Raw genomic sequence first — 21,091 nt, 5'->3', positions numbered from 1 at the left:
CATTTGGTTGTACTGGGAAGAGTTTGGGTTGTACTGGAAGGAGTTTAAATTGTACTGGACAAACTTTTGGTTGTACTGGTAGGAATTCTGGTTGTACTGGGAGGAGTTTGGGTTGAACTGAACCAGGTGTAAGAGAATTAAAGAACTCTGAAATTAGAGAAGGGTGGAATTCTTGTGGCTTTTGCTTTGTGGGAGAAGACCAGACCCTCCTCTGAAAAATGAAGCTAGGACTGAGAGATATGGCAGAGTTAAAGGAAAGTAAGGAAAAGTAAGTAATGTTCATGTTCATGTCATGAACATGAACATGAGATGCCATTCTCCCAACATTATTCTGAAGCTGCTGTTTTAAGGTAGAATTGCTACATAAGGTGATTTTAAGCTATTTCATATTTCTCATATTTGAACTGTATTGTGACTCAATTATTCTGTAGGGGGAAAAAACACAGGATCAGGATCACCTGTTTGAGGAACAAGATGGCGGATGAAGACGATAATAATGAAAGTGGAGAAACAGTTCTTTCAGAGAAAGAATATTCGGTGGACTCTGATGATGACTACATCAATGTAGATGCTGATGTGGGAAAACCAGCATTGGAAAATCAGTTTGCAGGTGAATGTTTATGTAAATTGTGTAGAACATCATAGCCATTTGAGTCAATACTGGTTATAATATTACCCATCTTTCAGGTTCCTGCCTGCACGCACGAGACATTTATGAAAACTTTGTCTGATGAGGACTTCATTAATGTAAACTAGATAGTGATGGTGGCGTACTCTGACACACACTGCATTCTATTTACTAAACGTACAGAATGATATAAAGCTTAGTCATTAATAATAAACATGATTCATATTTGCTATTAGCAGTCTTGCCTAAGGATTCTTATTGGTGTGGAGTGGTGTGTTTGTCCAGCTGGGGAATTGAACCCCTGTCTGCCACTGAGGGTGATGCTGTTGCTACTACGCTACTCCAACCACTTCAACTCCCGTACAGTAAATTAATTTGAATCGTTTATATGATTGAAATGTTAAGAGGATACGCAGAAGTAAAATACAGCTTCTTCCACTGAGATCTGTGTGTTAGTATTTCAGAACAATATTCACCAATAGTGTTGGACCCAGAAGGAATTTTGGAATTTGGAATTGGTACAACTTAAAGTAGCTATATGCATTCATTAGAAGAGGTGTCCATAAACATTTGGACACATAGTGTATTCTGGGTGTGTATTTTTCAGCCCCATAATGCCTCACTGCTCTTCCCCTCAGGGAATCAGTGAGGTCTATCTGCAGCATCACAGTAGAATAGAGCCTTCACTGAGTGACTGGATTATGACCTGTGTGTAGAATGGTGTGACATCATCAGCCAGATCACACACCTGCTCTTCACTGCTCTTTTAGAAGAAACATGTTTCACAGATTCTCTCCAGCCGGACTGTCCAGGTAGGCCTGGGCCTTTGATTTTTAAGGCTGTCAAATGTAAAAATCCAACAATGAACCTGAAAAAAAAACCCATCATTAATATTAATAATTAAATAATAAATGACTGAACCACAGCCTATCAATGATACAGTATTTGACACCCTAAAATGCAGTTATTTGTATTTATTTATTTATTTATTTTATAAATATTAACTACACCAGCCAAATATAATGGTTTGCTCTGTGTAGCAGGGAAAGTGACCATAACTCCTTGCCATTGGCTGTCCCCCTATCTCAGGAAGGTTTGAGGACCATGCATGGCTCAATACTGGAAACCTTTTCTACTGACAAGCTACCCCAGTCTCCGGTGGAATCTCACCTGCTGCAAAACGACGAATCCAGCACAAATCTGCTGATGGTAAATCGCCAGCACTGCTGACGAACCACCTCGGCCAGCTTCCACAGCCCAGGTCTCAGAGTTTGCTTCTTCACATTTCCTTTATACCCTTGAGATAAACGAGCGTCTTGAATGGACGTCACCAGCAGAGAAAGGATTTGGTGTTCTGTCATTTGTGGAAGAACTGGAGTCTGAGCTGGGCTTCCCCTTAGCAACTTCTCCAGAACCACAGGAGGAGGATGGTGGTGGCTGTGCAGTGTTGCAGCAATCAGCTGATTCTGAAAACTGTCAAATGCTTTAAGGATTTGGAGAAGCTCACGTCTTCCCCTTCTTCCTGTTCTTCAGTTGAGAAGAACGAAAATGATGATGATGATGATGATGCCTATTTTGGACTCACTCCAAAGATGAGCCCAAACAGCCGCTGTGACTTTTACCCCTCTCTTTCAACCACTGATGCACCCGTATCTGCGTCTGTCTTTGGTGGCACTAGATTCCCAAAGCTTGCCTCTCAGACGTCAGCACTTCTCAAGGAAGATGGCTGTCCCTCGATCACTCTTCAGAGCACAAAAGATGCTCTAGATAATCAGCCGTCATTTGAGAAAGGAAAAAGGCTTCGTTTGTCTTCCCCACAGGAGGCTGCAAATAGCTCACGGTTCTGGGGGAGTTGTGATGAGGAAGCAGTTAACTCGACATGTCTCCAACAGGGCATTAGAACTGTAAGCAGGACTGCAACAAATGGATATGTACAAGACTCTCCTGCTCATCTGCAGCAGCCAGACACTGCAATGGATCTGCCAGCTAATTTGAGCCTGAAATCACTTGGTGAAGAGCAGGCCCATTTTTTCCAAGGTGATGTAGAAGCTCCTGTGCATCACAAAGGCCAGTCCCTGGGCCTAGATACCCTCCGTCCTGCAAGATCTCCCATTGAAAAGAGTATCTTGTCTCCAACCTGTGTGATCCACAGATTCCATGACCAAGGATCTGTACAGCACTTTGAAGTCAGCTTCTACTGCCATGGTGTTGACCCATCTGTTATTAGCTCATACGATCTTCTGACTGAAGCATCTCCCTCTACGTCTTCTGAGTCCTTCATACTCCAAGATGAGAAGCCCTATGATGCCAGTTTGCAGGCCACTGTAGACAGCCGCCCATGCCAACATACAAGGTCAGATGTGTAAAGTAAAGGAGGTCATTTAGCTCCAGTGTTCTTGTATACAGCAAAAATGACAATAAAAGCCTTTAGACTAAACAGTTAATGTCTTTATATTCTCAAATAAAAGGTTTAGTTTATTAAAAATGTATTCACGGATGATTGTTCTGCAATTCACAGCTTCCCAATCCATGCAGTCATCATCTTTGTCTGAAGATGGACAATAAGGTGGAGCAGGCTGTTCATAAGAACAACTTCATGAATGGAGCATCATCAGCTACAATGAACCCGAGATTATACTGATGATATTTGGGGCATGTCTGCTTGGATGTATCACACATTGCCCACACTTCACTGACTTCCTTTGGTTGGTTAACAGTGATATCTACAGACACAAAATCGAGTTAGGAGAACACAGGTTTGGGTGCTGATCTTCTCTGTGAACTCTCGTTGGGATTTGTTTAGTTCCACCAGCAGCTCCCCCGATTTACTGTAATGAAGAACCCCTAGAGTAAACTACGGCCTGGACGGGAACCGAAAATTCTGGCCTTCCACCAGATTCCTTAAAAGTTAATTTAAGAATAGTGTATCAATCATAAGAACTATAAACACAAAGTAATAATAATAATGCTACTAGAATATTAATAATAGTGCTAATAACAATATAACAACATTAATAACAGCATCAGTTGATGTAGTGCGTTCATTAATTCATATAAACAATTATTATTAGTAGTATTATTATTTATAATAATTATACTCACTATAACCCTATTTGTAAAAAAAAAAGATAATTTTGTTTTTAAAAGAGTTTTTTCCATCAATCATAAGAACCCTTTAACCAAAGAATAGGTCTAAGAATCACAAGGCAGATGTGTGGTCACAGATTCTAAATATATGTTTTATATATATATATATATATATATAGTGGGAAAAAAAGTATTTAGTCAGTCACCAATTGTGCAAGTTCTCCCACTTAAAAATATGAGAGAGGCCTGTAATGGACATCATAGGTAGACCTCAACTATGAGAGACAAAATGAGAAAAACAAAAAAGTCACATTGTCTGATTTTTAAATAATTTATTTGCAAATAATGGTGGAAAATAAGTATTTGGTCAATAACAAAAGTTAATCTCAAAACTTTGTTATATAACCTTTGTTGGCAATGACAGAGGTCAAACGTTTTCTGTAAGTCTTCACAAGGTTGGCACACACCGTTGCTGGTATGTTGGCCCATTCCTCCATGCAGATCTCCTCTAGAGCAGTGATGTTGTGGGGCTGTCGTCGGGCAACACAGACTTTCAACTCCCTCCAAAGGTTTTCTATGGGGTTGAGATCTGGAGACTGGCTAGGCCACTCCAGGACTCCTCTCCTCCAAACACAACGAGTTTCATCTGACCATAAGACATTCTCCCAATACTCTTCCGGAACATCCAAATGCTCTCTAGCAAACTTCAGACGTGCCCGGATATGTACTGGCTTAAGCAGGGGAACACGTCTGGCACTGCAAGATCTGAGTCCCTGGCGGCGTAGTGTGTTACTAACGGTAGCCTTTGTAACGTTGGTCCCAGCTTTCTGCAGGTCATTCACTAGGTCCCCCCGTGTGGTTCTGGGATTTTTGCTCATCGTTCTTGTGATCATTTTGACCCCACGATCTTGCATGGAGCCCCTGATCGAGGGAGATTAGCAGTGGTCTTGTAGGTCTCCCATTTTCTGATTATTGCTCCCACAGTAGATTTCTTCACACCAAGCTGCTTGCCTATTGCAGATTCAGTCTTCCCAGCCTCGTGCAGGTCTACAATTTTGTTTCTGGTGTCCTTCGACAGCTCTTTGGTCTTCACCACAGTGGAGTTTGGAGTGTGACTGTTTGAGGTTGTGGGCAGGTGTCTTTTATACTGTTAACAAGTTCAAACAGGTGCCATTAATACATGTAATGAGTGGAGGACAGAGCCTCTTAAAGAAGAAGTTACAGGTCTGTGACAGCCAGAAATCTTGCTTGTTTGTAGGTGACCAAATACTTATTTTCCACCATTATTTGCAAATAAATTCTTTTTAAAAATCAGACAATGTGATTTTCAGAATTTTTTATTTCTCATTTTGTCTCTCATAGTTGAGGTCTACCTATGATGTCAATTACAGGCCTCTCACAATTGGTGACTGATTATATATAACATATATATATATATAACATATATTTAGAATGAATTCTGCCCAGATCATTGGAGATTGGGCGCCTATAGCAGCTTGTTTTAGTCAGCTTGCCTCAACAGTGATCCACCAGCACACGTAGATTTTCTTTTAGCAAGCACACCAGATAGCCCTGCCAGTATAAAAACATATTTCTGATACCCTTATTTACAATTCCACCTTATAACGTAATCCTTGTGCAAAAACCTTCTCGACTGCTCGACTCACTGAGGGGGGCAGCCCTGTTGAGTTTACATATAAAGAGTGCAGTACTAAGATGTTTGAGTCTGACTAGGTGATCTGTCAGTGCGTGATTGTGAAGTCTTTTGTTTTGATCCACAGCTCTCATAAGGACTCTCCCCTCGTGTCTGAAGCTGCCCTACACTGTGGTTCTAACTGTATGTGGCTTGCTGCTGGGAACACTCAGCCTTCATTATCCTGAAGTAAGATCACATTTTTAAGGGTGTGAAATAGAGATGGCACACTGCCAGTTTCTTTTTTCTGTAACTGATTTTTGAATTTGCTCTACTACTTAAACACTTCATTACCCCATAGGGAAAAAACACCGCTAACCTCACATCACACAGTGTGAGTGTGTGCTGCTTCAGGATAGATTAGTTTTCAGTCTGAAATGCAATCCAGCATTTTATGCAGATGTTGGGTCAATGTGCGTAGCCATCCACACTGATATATGCCATATCTGTTTAAAAAGAAAGATGGAAGAGGAAGATGCTGTTATTTTGATTTAATATTCTGAATCCTGTTCATTTATAACTTATCTCTGTGTTCATAACAACATATTTCCACTCTTATTAAGGCCACAAAAAATGTCAGGTCTTTAAGAAAAAAAGAGTTTTGTATGGCTTACATGATTTATCAGCCTGCAGTTTGTGTAGTTTGTGTAAAGCCACAACTATCCGTTCTAGGTGTGAATCTGAGATAGCTCTGCAGTGTACAACAAAACAAAATCAATGCATTTTTGAAAATGAGTTAAACTGAGAGTAAAATACTGCATGGACATATAAAACTGTGCATTTATGCGATATCACAGATATTAGATCTGGGCAATATGACAGTATTTTATTGTATCATGATAAATTTTGTTACTGTGATAATATGCCTATTATGGGGTCTTTTCCTCCATAATAAGTATATGGAGGAGACGGTTAGTGCTTAATAAACACTGATCAGCTGCAGGTTTCATTAATAACAGTGTAATTAGACTGGTTAAATTAAAGTACAGCAGATGTATTGTGATAAATATAGTGTATATAGTATATAGTCTTTAAATGTCGTGATGTAGTATTTCTATCATATCGCCCAGCCCTAACATATGTTCATATCTCCAAAATAGAAACTTTATGCAAGAAGGAGAAAACCTTAAAGTCAGTGTAAAAAGATTACATTTTAAGTAATTTTGTTGCATTTCTGTTGGTGAAATGTAACACAATGTAAAGAACAAAAATGGAAAAATTAAAAATGTAAATCCAAGATTTTTGTGTGGCGACAGTGATATTCTAGATTCTACTAGAAACTCCTTTGAATGTCTTATCTCTCAGTGTCACTGGTTTAAATGTATAACAGCTCTGTCAGCTGACACCTTGGTGTCTCCTTTTCTTTCAGGTCAGTTACTACACAGAAGAGATCGCAAACATCGGCCCCTGACTCCTACTTCACACATCTATGCCAGTAATTATCTTTAGCTGTGCTTTTGAGATTCACCCACACATGTTCCAGAAGTCTCTTATACAGGTAAGAATGTTCTAGAGTCTACAATAACAGAGCATTGCCATCTGTGTTTAAGAACATTGGTCATTTTTTGTAAAACAGTACTTGTACATGTTCTCCCCCTATATGGCTCTCGGCTGACAAGAGTCTAAGCAGCATTATGTGAGAAATATACAAATATACACAAGCTCTAAGAGACAGAACTGTCACTGAAAGTGAAAGAAGCATGTGGACAAAGACAGTAGTGTAATACATTTGCAGGATTTTACGCAAATATGGCCCGGGTGCCACAGCGTTGCACAGTTCTGGCGAGCAATGTCCTGTCCGCTTTACCCAAGTCACCAAGTGCAGGTTCTGCCGTGGTGTGCCAAGACACTGTTTCGCCTATTATGGCTAGTGGAGCATCAACATGATACATTAGCCCTGTAGCTCCAGTGTGAAAGTAAAGACACATGACATGGCTGATCAATTGCCTCTGGGCTGATTTACATATGTGATGTATTCAAACCTGTTTAGGTATAAGTCCATGTTTAATGTTAAATTTGTCCTTTTTTTGGGCAGATTCTGATTCTTGCTGTACCTGGGTTTTTACTCAGCGCCTGTCTGACCGGGGTCTTTACAGTGTAGTTGTATAACCACACTTGGGATTGGTCTGTTGGAAAGATGTTTGGCGCAATCATTAGCACCATTGATCCTGCATTATCAACAGCTGAATTGCACAGCTTGGGTATGTTCCTGCAATCACAATAAAGATGATGTCAGGACAATATGAGATCTATGAATATCTATGAGTGTTAACAATTTGATATATATTAAATATGAATGTATACTAATGTGTGTATCTACCTATCATATAATGATAGGTAGATATAATGATGATAATGATAATATGCTGCTTCAGTAGTTCCGCACTCGTCCACCATCTTTCCTACTGCTGCTTTGCAGCAACCGCATTGTGGTCCATTTGGCCAAAAGTAGACTGCATCAGGGGTTCACTGGTTTTATAGTGCATAGCGCTAGAACACGAGAGGGAGTGTATTATCATGGATAACATAGACGTGTTAACGAATGCTATAGATCATTACAGCCCTGATGTTATTTGGGATAACACATGACCTTGAATGCTCTTTTTTTAAAGGCTTTTATTGTGATTTTACTGTGAAAACACTGTGCTGTTATCACAAATATCAGCACAACACTTCTCATCTAGTCAGATTGTGAGGTCGGAACTAACCAACTGTAGTATAAAGGGAATCTAATTTGCCTTCTGAGAATTCGGGCCACACTACAAAATTGCTGACACCCTAAATAGAACACTAAACAGTGAGCAGGGGCGGATTCAGAGACAGCTGTCCTTTCTTTTTGACAGGAACGGCTATGCATCTGATTCTGATTACAGAGAGCGAGATGTTGTTTAGTGATGGAACTGCCTTCATCATGTTCAAAATGTTTAAAGACCTGGCCATCGGTCATGGCCACATTGATGGTAGTCTTCATATCTTCATAAATATATCTATATCTCTTCAGTTGTTTCAGCTTCCTGAATATAGCTGTATTTTTGTCCCACAGCATTTGGCTGTGAAACTGATGGTGAAAGTTTTGGGGACTCCTCTTCTGGGATTTGTTGGGTTGGGTCAAAGATCACCACCTATTGGCTTTCACACATCTTCAGTGACATGGTCACTGAAATAACGGTCAGCCTCTCGATGACGTACATCCCGTTCTATCTTGGTAAGTGATTTTTGAAGGCGTTTGTTTAGTGTGTGATCTGAATGTCCCAGTTTCCCATCTCAGTGTGACATTATCGTTTCTAGCGAAGTGGTGGAGAGAGTGTTCAACATGATGCTTATTTGAGCAGTTAATAATCATCTTCATGATTCCAGAGGTTTTTGGAAAAGCCGTCCCTGATCGTTTTTTTGACCACATTCTCTGTTCCTCTGTGCTGCATGTGGATGTAATGAGTACAAATATTAACATCTGTCCTTCGACAGCTCAGTGGTTGGGAATGTCTGGCGTTATTGCCATTCTCATAATGGGTCTTTTTATTGACACGGTCAACTTCAGTCCTGAAATTAAAGTCATTCTCTTATGATCAGTGCCTTGAAGGAATAGTCCAGCATTTTTCCATCTGATCTCTGTCTGCTATAATATAAAGCATAGAAAAAGAAATCCAGATGAAAGTGCTGTATTGAACAATGCAGTATCTAATGTCTATGATGTAAATAGTAATGTCAACTTTTCAGATATATTAACCTGTACATTTTAAACTGTGCATCTATAGAGTAAGTTAATGTGTATCTGTATTTTTATCATTTTTTATCAGTTTTCGGTCCAAAGATTATGTCATGCATGTTTCAGCATTATGTTCTGTGGCTGTAATTTCATAAAAGTCCTGCTTAAATGTTTAAAATTAAATGTAAAATTAAATGTTTATTTTCTAATTTTTATTTCATTTCCTGATTTCGTGCAGGATTTGGGAACTGTGGACATACCTGGCCAATACAATGATCTTCTTCATCATTGGACTTATCACTTCCCAAGCGTTTCAGCACATGGTTCTCTATGACTGGCTCTACATTTTGGCGCTTTTCCCTGCCATTACCGTTACAAGGTGTGTCTTACACAAAATGAATTTTTTATTTTGACCCTTGTTCACTGTTAGCATTTCTATGTATTATTACTATCCATATTATTTAGGAAAGGTGGCATACACCGATCACCCCCAATATTGAGCATCACCCCCTTGTTCCATCCCAGTAGATTTGACCATTCGAGGCATGGATTCCACAAGACCTCTAAAGATGTCCTGTGGTATCTGACATCAAATCTAACGTTAGCAGCAGATCCTTTAAGTTCTGTAAGTTGTAAGAGGTGGGACCTCCATGTGCATCAGCGAGCCTTCTGTATCCAATGCCGGTTCACCGGTTACTTTTAATGAGTACTGACTGCACACCAGAAAAACCCTGAATGCATGCCTGATATTTCTGAGATGTTCTGATAAAGTATCCCGGATTCTCATTTTCACTGCTTCAAAACATTACCTACAGGGGCTGACTGTTTACTTGCTAATATATTTACCCCTTGACAGGAGACACTGTAGAAGATAGTCAGTGGTTTTACTTTATCTGTCTGTGTTGCTAATGTTATGGCTGATTGGGGTATATATGAGTTTATTATTATTAATATCAATAAAGGGAATCTGCAGTCTACTAACATGCATGCTGATATGTCCTTGCAGGCTGTTGACAGTTTTTCTGCTATCGTCCGTCCTGTCCTGCGTTGGATATGGCTTTAACTGGCGCTGGGCTTTAGTTTGTGTCTGGGGTGCAACCAGAGGGTTTTTTTTTTTTTTTTGCCTGAGCCTGACACTAATGGCTTTTCAGGCTGAAGGACTGGAGAAACTACTAGTACGAGACAAGGTAATTAGTCCCAAAAAAGACCTTAGATAAAGTACACAGCGATTAGAACTGCTTCAAACTGAGTGTCTACTTGAATGAACTCTATACAATATTAGAATAAACCCACATAAACATAAAGTCAGTGGTCAGAATGTGCTGTTGGTCAGTAAAGTTATAGATATGTAAGAACACAGCTTTGGTTGCTGGTAAGGAGAAAAGAAATCTTTAAATGCAGCATTAGGATTTAGAAGGCATAAATGCTCTGTTTATACATATATTTACAGGTATTTTGTGGTTTATTAGAAATGTATTTATTCTCTATGTTCCAGATTTTAGTGCTTTCCTGCGGAGTGGTTATTCTTACCCTTGTTATTAACGGATCCACAACAAGCCTGTTTTTTAGGCTTATCGGTAAGACTTAACATTAAGACTACGTTCACACAGGTCCATTGGCCCAAATTGTTATCGATTCAGTGTGTGTTTTGCCATTCACACTTCTGCACGCATAGCCCTGCTGTGTAAACACAGCCTTAGAAGTTTGTTTTTCTGCTGTTTTTGCAGCATCCAAATAAAATGTGTCTTGTTTGAATGGAAAAGATGAGGTTAGCAGATTTATTGACCATCTCTCCTCATGTTGGCAGGCATCAGTGATATTTCTCGGGCAAAACAAAAGACTGTGCACAGGCTGTTGCAGACCATGGAGGAGTCCACCGAGAACATCATCAACAAGCTCAAAGCTGACTGATCTATGTTCAATGTCAACTGGAAGATGGTAACACGGCTTGTACGCATTAAGAGCCCGTACGAAACTTCTGGAAAAAAGGTATGTGAATGAAGAGAGATTCCCCCACAGTCCAGGTTTCAGGTTATTATCAGGAGTCAATTCAGCATTTACCACCTGCAGCAGTTCTTTTTGTTGTTGGTGAAAGTAACATGTGCTGGAGACTCTTCAGTTGGTCCTCTTTGCTTTGATGCAGTTTTAAACACTCGTTGCATTCTCTCAAGCAGCTGTTGTTACATTTTTGGTTATAAATTGATACATAAGCATCAACTTTGCTGTTCACATTTGTCCTTAAAATCAATTTTAAGCATTTAAAGGGCCAATATTAATCTAATTTTACAGAACAAACTGGACTTATATGAATACATTAAAGGGAATTACTTATAGAATGTTATATTTATGATAAGTGTTGATGGTGACTTGATTTGAAATACAAGCCAGCAGTGTTTTAAAGATCTTCATTAATATTTTACAGTTTATGCACATCAGTAATGTATATTGTGTCAACACCAAAGTTCATTTTTGTCATGTGGAACCGCTTGGCTTTTGTTTTGTTTGTTTGTTTTTTTTAAACCACGATATCGATGATGAACCCTATAAGTAATGCTGTCTCATTCTCAGCCCAAATAATATGCTGATGGAATGGTCAACATCAGCAAATGGAAGAGGAGAAATTTTAGTATGATTACATTACACTTAAAAACGTGGTGCAATGAACTTAAAATATTTATATTTAAATCTGTTCTACATTTATTCCACAGTGACAGACAAACGTAGATAAACTAAAAAAACAACCTGGTTTTAATGTATCGTTTAATGTATCGTATGAATCGTTGTTTGGTGGGGTTTGGAACATTATCCTGTAATTAGTACGATATATAGTTCAGCCAACACAATTTACTAACTCTCTTTCAGCAGTAAGTGACCAGAAAATACTATATACCATATAATTATCCAAAAACATAAACATGAAGTCAGTGGTCAATGAGAGTGTCTACCTGTAATTAACTCTATATAACATTAGAATAAACTCAAATAAACATAAAGTCAGTGGTCAGATCGTTTTGTTGGTCAGTAAAGTAATTGATATGCTGGTTAGAAGAGCACAGGTTCGGGTGCTGATCTCCATACACTGTATGGGTGTGTTAAGTTCCAGCTGCAGCTCACCTGATCTACTTTACTGATCTAGCAAAGCTAACACACTCACACACAACGATCACAATGAATTGTGTTTATTTTAATGTTATGAGAATTTTTTTTTCTAAAAATAACTCTTTTCACTTTATTACTATATTTTATTAATGAGGAAATGTATCATGTATTTTAAATGTGTTGGGGTTTTTTTTTGGCAATCTTTCTACTTAGAGATAAGTAGAGGTAAGGCTGTGGGGTGTGAATGGGATGTACGGTTTTGGTGTAGTGTGTAAAAACTGTAATAATGTAAAGATTGTAAGGTGTTCACTGTTCACCACTCAGTCCATGTCCATCCCAGTACAGCCTGCTCTTTGAATGAGGTGCAAAACAGGGCAGCCAGTTAGAACAGAGCTTATTTACATATTATTTATATAGGCTTATTTAGCTTTAAAGGCATAGTAACAGAAAATAGTGGTATTTATATTATCATGGCTATCTGTTTGTAATAAACTAATCAAACAAGAGCAATTTAAATATCTCAACAAAATTAATAGAATAAGGGCTTTCTCCACATTCAGCCCAAAATACCACTTTAATGACGACTGCAGTCTCAGAATTATTCGACCCCTTCATCACCAGCCTCTTTAAAACTTAGTAGAGCTCCCTTCTGCGGTTCTGCCCTGCTGCAAACGTGCTGCCCAGCCAGATACCAGCTTCTAGCCCCTTCCTCACTGGTTCCAGTTCACCGATATTGCTGGGTTTGCTGCTGCAGCCACCTTCCAAAGATTTTCTATGGGGTTCAGGTGTTCAAGTCAGGCGACTGTGCAGAACCTTCCAGGACTTCTTAAACCAAGCCTTGGGGGACTTGGGGTATGCTTTGGCTCACTGTCCTGTTGGAAGGTCCAAAGATACTCAAGCCTCCTCACAGAAGGCATGATGTGTTCTCCTAGGATTTCCCAATACTTGATTGAATCCATCTTGCCCTTCCACTCGCTGTCTTCAAACGCTGTCTTACTTACTAGAGTACTACTTGTGGTCTCCATACTGTTTAGTAGAGTCTAAGCTTGGAATGATCTTTTGGATCCTAGCCTCTACAAATGAGCTAAGGGTATTTTCGGTGAGTGAACGGTGAAGCACGTTTGTAAGTTGCTCTGGAGAAGAGCAGCTGCTAAATGCCTTCAGTGTAAATGTAAATTCATCAAGATAATCATCTTCCAAAAACACATCCCAGCCCTCTGAATCCTAGCCCTAGCTTGTGTGCAGGATTATGTTCAGTGGGTTGAATTCATCTGAGACAGCAGTTGTCATTAATAGTGGTATTGTGAGCTGAATCTGGAGATTACACTTATTTACAGTGGAGGTTGAATAATTTTGAGTGCTGTAGTGTAGACATGTTGCATGGATAATTGACATCATAGGTAGACCTCAACTATGAGAGACAAAATGAGAGACACTGTCTGATTTTTAAAGAATTTATTTGCAAATAATGGTGGAAAATAAGTATTTGGTCACCTACAAAGAAGCAAGATTTCTGTCTGTCACAGACCTGTAACTTCTTCTTTAAGAGGCTTCTCTGTCCTCCACTCATTACTTGTATTAATGGCACCTGTTTAAACTCGTTAACAGTATAAAAGACACCTGCCAACAACCTCAAACAGTCACAGTCCAAACTCCACTATGGTGAAGACCAAAGAGCTGTCGACGGACACCAGAAACAAAACTGTAGACCTGCACCAGGCTGGGAAGACTGAATCTGCAATAGGCAAGCAGCTTGGTGTGAAGAAATCTACTGTGGGAGCAATAATCAGAAAAAAATGGGAGACCTACAAGACCACTGCTAATCTCCCTCGATCAGGGGCTCCATGCAAGATCTCAGCCCGTGAGGTCAAAATGATCACAAGAACAGTGAGCAAAAATCCCAGAACCACACGGGGGGGACCTAGTGAATGACCTGCAGAAAGCTGGGACCAACGTTAGAAACTACCAGCTACCATCAGTAACACACTACGTTGCCAGGGACTCAGATCTTGCAGTGCCAGACGTGTTCCCCTGCTTAAGCCAGTACATATCCGGCCGCATCTGAAGTTTGCTAGAGAGCATTTGGATGTTCCGGAAGAGTATTGGGAGAATGTCTTATGGTCAGATGAAACCAAAGTAGAACTGTTTGGTACAAACACAACTCGTTGTGTTTGGTGGAGAGTGAATGCTGAGTTGCATCCAAAGAACACCATAACAACTGTGAAGCATGGGGGTGGTAACATCACACTTTGGGGCTGTTTCTCTACAAAGGGACTAGGACGACTGGTCTGTGTACATGAAAGAATGAATGGGGCCATGTATTGTGAGATTTTGAGTGCAAACCTCCTTCCATCAGCAAGGGCATTGAAGATGAAACGTGGCTGGGTCTTTCAGCATGACAATGATCCCAAGCACACTGCCAGGGCAACAAAGGAGTGGCTTTGTAAGAAGCATTTCAAGGTCCTGGAGTGGCCGAGCCAGTCTCCAGATCTCAACCCCATAGAAAACCTTTGGAGGGAGTTGAAAGTCTGTGTTGCCCGCCGACAGCCCCAAAACATCACTGCTCTAGAGGAGATCTGCATAGAGGAATGGGCCAACATATCAGCAACGGTGTGTGTCAACCTTGTGAAGACCTTGTTTGACCTCTGTCATTGCCAACAAAGGATATATAACAAAGTATTGAGATGAACTTTTGTTATTGACCAAATACTCATTTTCCACCATTATTTGCCAATAAATTCTTTAAAAATCAGACAGTGTGATTTTCTCATTTTGTCTCTCATAGTTGAGGTCTACCTATGATGTCAATTACAGGCCTCTCTCAAATTTTTAAGTGGGAGAACTTGCATAATTGGTGACTGACTAAATACTTTTTTCCCCCACTGTATAAACGTAGTGCCAAATAATTCTTATTGGAATCCACTTCAAGTCTGTTTAAAACAAGGTTTGATATGACTTTGTGATGACTTTGGCATGCAGTTAGCTAGTTTATGCTAACGGATAGCTATAGCCATGGTCCTGTCAAAAGATGATATAAAGTCTCAAAATCATAAACATGGTCCACACAGAAACCCTGCAATGCGCTTTAAAGTGTGTGATGCTAATTTCCACGAGCGAGCCAGGACGTGCTAACACCGCACTAGCGATGTTGCATGCGACCCATAGCTGACTCAAGTATGACGTGACTTCTGCCAGCCGTGATTAATGACACCTAGAACTAGAACTCGCTGTGTGTCTTCCTCACCTATGGAGGGAGCTGCGTCTCCAAGATCTGTTCAGCTCAAACTCAGTTAGCGTGAATCTGAGCTGTGTGTAGAAGCTCTCCTACAGTTTAATCTGTGTAGAAACTTCTTTCACTTTTCCTAAAAGAAGCATGCTGTGCTTTACTTTTTGAGGCCCAGTCTCAAATCACTCCCTCTCCACTATGGAGTGCACTTTGTAGGTTGTGAAGTAGCAGCACCTCCACCCAAAACAGTACACGTCAGTACAAGACAGTTACATTCAGCTGGACAACTCGGTTTCTACCATGCTGGCACTGTCTAATGATTTTTGTGTTGTGTTGTGTTTTTTTAAGTAGTGCACTATGTAGAGAGTATGATGTGATTTGAGACGGGGCCGAAAGTCTCTTCTCAGAAAGAGTGAAATGTGCAGGTCAGTGGTGAAAGGAGAACGAACAGTTTCCTCATGGAAATCTGCACACAGCTCCACAGTAATATGAAATAAATCTCATTTCACAGTTGGTTCAGTCCTTCTCAACCCCTCAACTAAAAAAAAAAAGTGCTACACCTGTGTGAGCACTTGAGAGACGTGAGAAAATTGTGTGCTAATATTTTGCATTTTCAAAACCTTTGCTGTGTAACAGCCTTAATTGTCTACTAGGATTTGCTGAAAGTATTGTGGGTATGTTTGATTAGCCACAGGGGCTATTTACCACTCCTCTAATAAAAAACAGATTGGAGAAAAAAAGAATTTGGCCATGGGTGCCTAAACTTTTGCATAAGACTGTATGTTTCTGTTATGCTAAATCAGCGTCCATGGTTATGGTGATGATTGAAAGGTAAAGAAATGTATGTTAGTGCTTTGCAGAATTTAGGTTCCTGAATAATAAAATGTTGGGTTTGACAGGAATGCCATGCAGAAGCTGTGCTACAAGATTGTCTTCAGTGCCCCCTTTCATTCGCATGTGCATCGTAATCCTGCTCAACGTATTGACCATCATTTTGGACTTCATCCCTGAAGTTAGCGAGAAGTACATCCTGGAGCTCTACGTGGCAAACGACGTCTTCTTTGCCTTTTACGTTGCTGAAGCTGCGTTGAGGGTAAGAGAAATGAGGGTGTGTTTTGTGGCAGCGGCTGGTCAAAACACAGTTGCAGATGGATGGACCCTTGATGGACAGATTCAACATCAGGGAGGGAAGGAGTAATGGCATCCTCGGAACCTGAAAGACAACAAAGACAATCAATACAGGTTTTGAAACTGAAAGATCACTTACCTTTTACACAGTTGCAGAACAATAGACAGTGAGCCAGACACAGCTGCAGATGGACAGATTGATGGTGGCTGGATCTACGGTCAGGGAGGGAGGGGCTCAGAAGGTCCTCAACCTGTAAGACAAAAAAAAGTTAATACATGTGTAGAAACTGAATGATGAACTAACTCTTACACACTTGCAGTCAGAGAGATAGCGAGTCACACACACCGTTGCAATGGACAGACACTTGTTTGATGGATCCACCATTAGGAAGGGGGGGGGGGCCCTGGAGTCCTGAAAGCCTGTAAGACAACAAAGAAAATCAATACGTGTATAGAAACTGAATGATCACCTACCTTTTACACAGGTGCAGACAGATAGACCCTTGATTGACAGATGCATCATCAGGGAGTGAAGGGGTTTTGGCATCCTCAGAAACTAAAAGATAACAAAGACAATCAATACAGGTTTTGAAACTGAAATATCACCTACCTGTTAGACAGTAGAAAACAGATTGACAGCGAGCCGTACACAGTGGCAGATGGATGGGACCTTGATGGACAGATGCACCATCAGGAAGGGAAGGGGTATTGGCATCCTCAGAACCTAAAAGATAACAAAGACAATCAATACAGGTTTTGAAACTGAAATATCACTTACCTTTTACACAGTTGCCGAACAATAGACAGTGAGCCATACACAGTGGCAGATGGATGGAACCTTGATGGACAGATGCACCATCAGGGAGGGAAAGGGTAATGGCATCATCGGAACCTGAAAGACAACAAAGAAAATCAATACATATATAGAAACTGAATGATCACCTACCTGTTAGACAGTAGCAAACAGATAGACAGCACCATCAGGGAGGGATGGGGTAATGGCATCCTCTAAACCTGTAAGACAACAAAGAAAATCAATACATGTATAGAAACTGAATGATCACCTACCTGTTAGACAGTAGCAAACAGATTGACAGCGAGCCGTACAAAGTGGTAGATGGATTAAACCTTGATGGACAGATGCACCATCAGGGAGGGAAGGGGTAATGGCATCCTCGGAACCTGAAAGACAACAAAGACAGTCAATACAGGTTTTGAATCTGAAAGATCACTTACCTTTTACACAGTTGCAGAACAATACACAGTGAGCCAGACAGAGCTGCAGACGGACAGATTGGTGGAGGCTGGATTCACGGTCAGCGAGGGAGGGGCTCAGAAGGTCCTAAACCTGTAAGACAAAAAAAAGTCAATACATATATAGAAATTGAATGATGAACTATCTCTTACACACTTGCAGTAGGATAAATATCGAGTCACACAAATAGTTGCAATGGACAGACACTTCTTTCATGGATCAACCATTAGGAAGGAGGGGGGGGGTCCTGAAGTCCTGAAAGCCTGTAAACCAACAAAGAAAATCAATACATGTATAGAAACTGAATGATCACCTACCTGTTAGTCAGTAGCAAACAGATGGACCCTTGATGGACAGATGCACCATTAGGGAGGGAAGGGGTATTGGCATCCTCAGAACCTCAAAGATAACAAAGAAAATTAATACAGGTTTTGAAAATGAAAGATCACTTACCTTTTACACAGTTGCAGAACAATAGACAGTGAGCCAGACACAGCTGCAGATGGACAGATTGATGGTGGCTGAATCTACGGTCAGGGAGGGAAGGGCTCTGAAGGTCCTAAACCTGTAAGACAAAAAAAAACTAAAAAAAGTCAATACATGTGTAGAAACTGAATGATAAACTAACTCTTACATACTTGCAATCGGATAGATATCGAGTTACAGAAATAGTTGCAATGGACAAACACTTGTTTGATGGATCCACCATTAGGAAGAAGGGGGGGGGTCCTGGAGTCCTGAAAGCCTGTAAGACAACAAAGAAAGTCAATACATGTATAGAAACTGAATGATCACCTACCTGTTAGACAGTAGCAAACAGATAGACAGCGAGCCATACACAGTGGCAGATGGATGGGACCTTGATGGACAGATGCACCATCAGGAAGGGAATGGGTAATGTCAAGTCAAGTCAAGTCAAATTTATTTGTATAGCGCTTTTTACAACTGTTGTCGTCACAAAGCAGCTTTACATAATTATTACTTAATAAAGAACAGAGACAGAGAAGAAAGAAGAAATAACATGAAGCGTCAAAGACCCCCGTGAGCAAGCCAACGGCGACAGTGGCAAGGAAAAACTCCCTCAGAGCTGGAGGAAGAAGCCTTGGGAGGAACCAAGACTCACAAGGGGGACCCATCCTCCTCTGGCCAGACTGTTTTAAACATTAATGATAAAAATTACCAAACCAGGTACAACAGAAAGTTAATAGTTGTGATATTAATAGTGTCAGACAGGCACGAGTCCATCTAGGTTTCAGCACGGCCACCAAACAGGCAGCAGCGGCTGGCGGGTGAGCCATGGGTGGTGGCGGGTTGGGGGGGACCCGCTGGCTGGACTGGTAGGTGGCAGCTGGTTAGATGCAGGTAGAGGGGACCTCAGCGGGCAATCTTCCTGCAGATCGGGCTGGGTGGCCATTTACTCGGGGAAGGTAAAGAGAGAGAAGTTAGTTCTAAGAGGAATTTTATGGAGTGCAGAGAATGTTGATCATCAGCATCTGGGTATGTCTGATGACTCCGGCAGGTCTGATTATCACAGCATAATTAAAAGGAGAGAGCCAGAAGGTAACACGGACACGGGCGTACCCTGAGAACACCAGCATCTATCTGCTCCACCGTCAACAAACCTGAGTGATCGCTTGTAAGCAGCGAGACGACAGCTCCAGCATCTCAGAGTACTACAATTCCCTGGGTCCGCGAACCCCTGGACCTGCAGCCCTTATCTAAGAAACATTAATTACCAAAAGCTAAACTAAACATATAAGTTTTCAGTTTAGATTTAAAGATTGAGACTGTGTCTGAGTCCCGAACATTATCTGGAAGGTTATTCCAGAGCTGGGGGGCTTTATAGGAAAAGGCTCTTCCCCCTGCTGAGGTTTTCTGAATTTTGGGAACGCGTAAGAGGCCAGCACCCTGAGATCTAAGTAGTCTTGATGGTTCGTAATATACTATAAGATCCTGCAGGTACTCAGGAGCGAGGCCATGTAGGGCTTTATATGTTAATAAAAGAATTTTGTATTCAATACGGAATTTAACTGGGAGCCAATGAAGTGCTGATAGAACTGGACTGATATGGTCAAATTTTCTAGTTTTAGTAAGGACCCTGGCTGCAGCATTTTGCACCAGCTGAAGTTTATTGAGGTTCCTGCTGGAACAACCTGACAGTAACGCATTACAGTAATCTAGCCTTGAGGTAATAAAAGCATGTACTAGCTTTTCTGCGTCTTGTAGTGATAAGGAGTTTCTTAGTTTGGAGATGTTCCTAAGCTGCATAAAGGCTGTTCTACTAATATTAGCTATATGTTGCTCAAATGATAAATCTGAGTCGAATGTGACGCCAAGATTTTTAGCTGCTAAACCAGGAATGATGGGAGAATCTGCCAAGTCTAACATTAAGTCTGATAGTTTATTTCTAGAGTCTTTTGGACCTAAAAGGAGAACTTCGGTTTTGTCACTGTTAAGGAGAAGGAAGTTATGTGACATCCAGAGTTTTATATCCTTTACACAGTCCTCCATTTTCTGTAGTCTAAATTTATCGTCAGGTTTGGCTGATATATAGAGCTGTGTGTCATCTGCATAGAAGTGGAAATTAACGCCATGTCTGCTTATAACTGAGCCCAGTGGTAACATGTATAATGTAAATAATAGTGGTCCTAAAATTGAGCCTTGCGGAACTCCATATCTTACTTCTGTGTAGTTTGAAGATAAATCATTTATCTTTACAAATTGGAAGCGTCCCGTTAGATATGACTGGAACCATGATAGGGCTGTCCCTGTGATTCCAACCATTTTCTCTAATCTTTCTAGTAATATAGAATGATCTATTGTATCAAAGGCTGCACTAAGGTCTAGTAGGACTAATAAAGATACGTAGCCTTGATCAGAGGCAAGAAGGAGATCATTCGTAATCTTCACTAGGGCTGTCTCTGTGCTGTGATTGAGTCTAAATCCAGACTGGAATTTCTCATACATGTCATTTTTACTCAGGTATAAGCAGAGTTGTTGGGCCACAGCTTTTTCTAATATCTTAGATACGAATGTTAAGTTTGAGATGGGTCTATAATTAGATAATACGCTAGGATCAAGATTTGGTTTTTTGATTAAAGGTTTTATAACTGCTATTTTAAGGGTTTGGGGTACATGCCCAAGGCTAAGGGATGAATTTACAATTGTTAAAAGAGGTCCGATTATAATTGGGAGAATTTCTTTTAGCAATTTAGAGGGAATCGGGTCGAGTGTACATGTTGTACAATTAGCTGAGGATATAATTTTTT

Source organism: Salminus brasiliensis, chromosome 21 (assembly GCF_030463535.1).
Source record: "Salminus brasiliensis chromosome 21, fSalBra1.hap2, whole genome shotgun sequence".
Lineage (NCBI taxonomy): Eukaryota > Metazoa > Chordata > Actinopteri > Characiformes > Bryconidae > Salminus > Salminus brasiliensis.
Note: the sequence above shows the minus strand (reverse complement) of the source record.